Source organism: Halichoerus grypus, chromosome 14, assembly GCF_964656455.1.
Source record: "Halichoerus grypus chromosome 14, mHalGry1.hap1.1, whole genome shotgun sequence".
Classification (NCBI taxonomy): domain Eukaryota; kingdom Metazoa; phylum Chordata; class Mammalia; order Carnivora; family Phocidae; genus Halichoerus; species Halichoerus grypus.
The window spans coordinates 59,308,968-59,314,061 of record NC_135725.1 but is presented as its reverse complement, the minus strand read 5'-3'; positions in this window follow the sequence as shown (position 1 = coordinate 59,314,061).

The following is a 5,094-nucleotide window of genomic DNA, read 5'->3' as shown; positions in this document are numbered from 1 at the left end:
TCCTTGCTTGGCAGGGAGCCTGCTTCTCTCTCTGCCTGCCACTCCCCCTGCTTGTGCTTGCTCTCTCTCTCTGACAAATAAATAAAATCTTTTTTTTTTTAATATTTTATTTATTTATTTGACAGAGAGAGACACAGCAAGAGAGGGAACACAAGCAGGGGGAGTGGGAGAGGGAGAAGTAGGCTTCCCACTGAGCAGGGAGCCCGATGCGGGGCTCGATCCCAGGACCCTGAGATCATGACCTGAGCCAAAGGCAGATGCTTAACAATTGAGCCACCCAGGTACCCCCAAATAAATAAAATCTTAAAAAAAAAGAACACATTGAGATACCACTTAATATCCAATTGGCTATAATTTAAAAGCCTGACAATACCAAGTATTGGCAAGTGTGTAAAACAACAGAAGTTCTCATATACTGCAAATGACAATGTTAATTAACAATCACTTTGCAAAAATAATTTGCAAATTATCTTACAAATAAGAGAGCAATCCCACTACTAGGTATATGCCCTAGACAAACTTGGTACATGTACACCAAGATACACTCACAAGAACAACATTGTTTGTAATCGCCCAAACTGCAAACAACCCAGATGTCCATTAACAGGAGAATGGATAAGGAAAATGACATATTCATATGACAGAATAGTATACAGATGTGAAATGGATGGAACTAAACCTACATACAACAACATGGATAAATTATAAAACATGATTTTGAGCAAAAGAAGCCAGGCACAAGATAATTCATACTGTACAATTTCCTTGTGAAGTCCAAAAACAGGTTGAACTTATCTATACATGAGAAATGCCTATTTAGATAATAAAACTATATAGAAAAGTCAGGAACATATTATCATAAAGGTCAGAGGGGAGAAAAGAGATTATAATCAGGAAAGCGGCCATATAGCTTTTGAGGTCTTGACAATGCTCTATTTCTTGTGCTCAATAGTAGTTACATGGATACTTACATTATTTACAATAATTTGTTAAACTATATAGTTATGTATCATTGCTTTTGTGTGTTGTATTCACAATAAAAAGGGTTTATTTAGCATGTCATATTTCTTATATGACACAAGAAATTTCTCAATAAGCATTCTAACTTACATGTGATATATTTACTTTTGTTCAAAGATGTAAAGATGTAACACCGATCTTTTGGAAGTAAATGTGGAATGTTTTATGTCATCCTTTAAATGGTATAAAATACGCAACTAGACGTGGGATAACGGAGCTCCTTCTCACTAATGAGAAAGGTGAAAATGCAAAGCATACTTGGTCCTAGGTATTTTCTAAAATACTTTTAACAAATCTTGAATATTCTAATTCGAAAATAAATGGGTAGGTAGGAAAGCATAGACTTGCCGCGATTCTGTGGCCAGAATGAAATCATACACTACAACTGTCGATATTTCTGAGCCACTCTGTCTTTGTTTTGTCCTCACAGAACCCTTCTTCAGGAAGAATGCTGTCTCTGACAACAGCTCAGAGTGGAAGGGGCAAGGTTATTAAACAGCTCTCATAAAATAAGCCCATGGAAAGATGCTCCAGCATCATTAGCCATCAGGGAAATGTCAGTCAAAATCACAATGAGATACCACTTTGCTCCCAGTAGGATGACTGTATTTGGAAAGACAGACAATAAGAAGTGTTGACAAGGACATGGAGAAGTTGAAACTGCCATACATTGCAGGTGGGAATGTAAAATGATGCATCTGCTTTGAAAACAGTCTGGCAGTTTCTGAAATACTTAAACATAGAGTTACCACAGGATCCAACAGTTCTACTCTGAGGTATAATACCCAACAGAAATGAAGACGCATGTGAACACAAAAACTGGTACATGAATGTTCATAGAGCGTTATTCATACCAGCTACGAAGTGGGAATGACCTAGATGTCCATCAATTAACTGATAAATGAATTAATAATATGTGGTATATCCATACGGTAGAATATTATTCAGCCGTAAAAAGGAATGATGTAACGGCATATGCCACGACATAGGTGAACCTTGCAAACATTATGCTAAGTGAAAGAAGCCAGGTAAGAAGTCACATACTGAATGATTCCATTTTTATGAAATATCTTGGATGGGCTAATCCATAGAGACAGAAAGTAGACCAGCAGTTGCCTAGGGCTGGGAAGATAGAGAGTGACAACTAAGAAGTTCAAGGTTTCTTTTTGGGGTAATGAGAAGGTTATAAAATTGATTGTGATAATGATCGTACAACTCTGTGAATATACTAAGAGCTAATGAATTGTACACTTTGGTTGAATTATATGGTAGGTGAATTATATCTCTATAATAAAGCTTTTCAAAATATGTCATCATTCCATCATGCTATTTAATATTTCTGAACAACCTAACTTGGACCAAAGTACCCCAGTTTTTAACACCAGACTTCACACCTTAACAGAAATACTGTAAAAGTAAGACAGAAAAATACAACAAACTCTTCTTTGGCTGTTGGTGTCTTGATGAAAGGAGGCTTCATGGACATCCGTTTACACCCTTGCGTGGCATCGTGAGGCAGGACATCCTAGGAAGATGTGGAATGGCTAAAGGTTGCTGTGTGTGTGTGTGTGTTTGTGTGTGTGTGTGTGTGTGTGTAAGGTGTTTGAAGAATTTTGAAAGGGAAGGTGGGAAAAGAGAACTAGAAGGAAATCACCACAGGTGTATTCTCAGGTAGACTGATTTTAGGAAAAAAGTTGAAGATCCGGAAACCGATTCCCTAAAAACTGTGCATGTCTGAATTTCCCTTGGAAAGACTTCATGTTCCTGAGTTTGAAGACCTGAGTTGTAGTTCAAAAGCCTTGTCTTTCAAGACCACAATCTCTGCTATGAATTGCTAAAGCTTCCCTTGTAGCTAAAGCCAAGATTTTGACTCTGAGTCCGGCATTTGGCTCTGCCAGCCTCCTCAAGGTGCTAAGCCTTGAATGTTTCAGCCTTATGGTCTAATTTTAATGTGGGGAGGGCTTAGGTATGCCAAAGATCTCCCTTTTTAGCAAGCATCCTAGTGATTCTGCTACAGGCAGGAGAGGTCGATGCTGCCCAGTACTGCAAGGGAAAGAATCGATGGAGAAAAGGACAAAGAAGACAATGTTGTTAGGAGACAGTTTGGTAGCATGGTAGGAACAGAAGACAGACTGAGTCATTTAGAGATTGATCTGGAAATGAGAGATGGAGCCAGAGAGCAGAGACATTTAGGACGCTCAGCTGAGGAAAAAGATGGGCAGATAGCAAGAGGTGGGCCTCAGAGCTGAAGAGGGTTTGTTTCCAGAAAAAAGAGAAACTTGAGAATATTTATGGAATAAAGAGAAAAAGTCAGGAAGGGGATGTATAGAGAGAAGGAACTGAGGGGTCCTGAGAAGCTGTGAGGTGACAAAATGGAGAGCCAGGGGAGGGGGATCGGCGTTGAATCGTGGGAGGACACGGCTTCCTCTGAGAGGCAGGAAAGCAGCAGAAGCTCTGGAGAGAGTTTTGGTGGATGTGGGACTGTTTGTGGAGCTCAGATCATGTGACCTCTCTTTCTCTGGAGATCTGGTGGCAGAAGGAGAGGTAAGCTGTTGAGAAAGAGGAGAGGAAAAGAGTGGGGCCTCAGGACACCAGAGAAGGCTAGAGAATCAGCTGTGGAGAATGGCATCCGGAGTCAGATAAGCCTGGTGGGCTGGGGGTGGGGGCAGCCGGGTGAGTTGCTTGGATCTGTAGGACCCTTTTGTACTTCCAGCTGGAGAATGGCAGTGAGGCCAGCAGAGCTGGGGGCTGTCCTGCGCTGAAGAAGTGAGACAGGTGGGGAGGTTCCAGAAAAGAGAGGGTCAGCTGTGAAGTCCAAGGTCCTCACTTTCAGGGAGCACAGTAAGACTTGGGCAGAAGGTGGGCTTTGAAGCAAGTGGCCACCCAGCAGAGAGGTCAAGAAGATGATGCCGAGCAGGTTGAACAGGACTGAGAGGGAAAAAGAAGGGGATGGAGCAGGTTTGAGCCATGAAGCTATCTAAACTGTCCTGCACGATATAATACAGTAGCCACTAGCCTCCTGGGGCCTTATGTATTTGGTTAGTCCAAATCCATTTGTGCTCTAAGTGTAAAATATACACACGATTCCAAAGACTTAATATGAAAAAAAAAAATAACGTAATTATCTCATTAATAAATGTTTACACTGATTATTTAATATTTGGATCTATTTGGTTAAATAAAATATATTATTAAAAGTAATTTCACCTGTTTATTTTTACTTTTGTAGTGAAGCTTCTAGAAAACTTTAAATTACATATGTGGCTTGCGTTACATTTCTATTGCACAGAACTGCTCTAGATACTCCCTTACTGGGACATGGATTGTCTGTGTCATGCCTGTGGCCCCAACACCTGGGACAAGGACCTGCACGGAGAGGCCTCAGGGAGTGGGGTGTGTGTGTGTGTGTGTGTGTGTGTGTGAGAATTGATGAATAGATGAATAAGTAAATTCATGAATGAGTGAATAAATGAGGATCGTATATGGTTCTCAAGGACTTGGTAATTTTCTTCTCAGTTGTGGAGGATTATAGATTAGTACACCACTGGATGAAAGGGAAACAGAGATAGTTAGAATTGAGGAAAGCTCACCAAGGCTTTGAGGGAGGGAGTCTCTAAGAGCCTTTTAGGGGACCTTACTTGATATAAAGGCTCAAGAACCTGGACCCTTGCCACACTCTTTTCTTTTTTTTCCTTTTAAAAAAAATATTCTCCTGTTGCACCGTAATAATGCCAGGAACCGTCCTAGGTATTCTGCACGTATGAACTCATTTAAGCTTCACGTCACCCTAGGAGGTAGGCACTCTTACTCTCTCTCTTTTGCAGATAAGGAAACAAAGGCACAGAGACCTGAAGTAGTTTGGCCAGGATTACCCAGCAGGTGGTGGAACTGGTTTTAAGCCCCAGTGGCCATGCTCCCAGCTACGACACCATCCTGTCTCTCTCATCCTGCCCTCTCACCTCATCCCCAAGGTTCTCCCCAACAGAGATACAGTAGTCCCCCCTTATCTGCAGGGGATCCGTTCCAAGACCCCTAGTGGCTGCCTGAAACTGCAGCTAGTGCCAAACCCTCTAT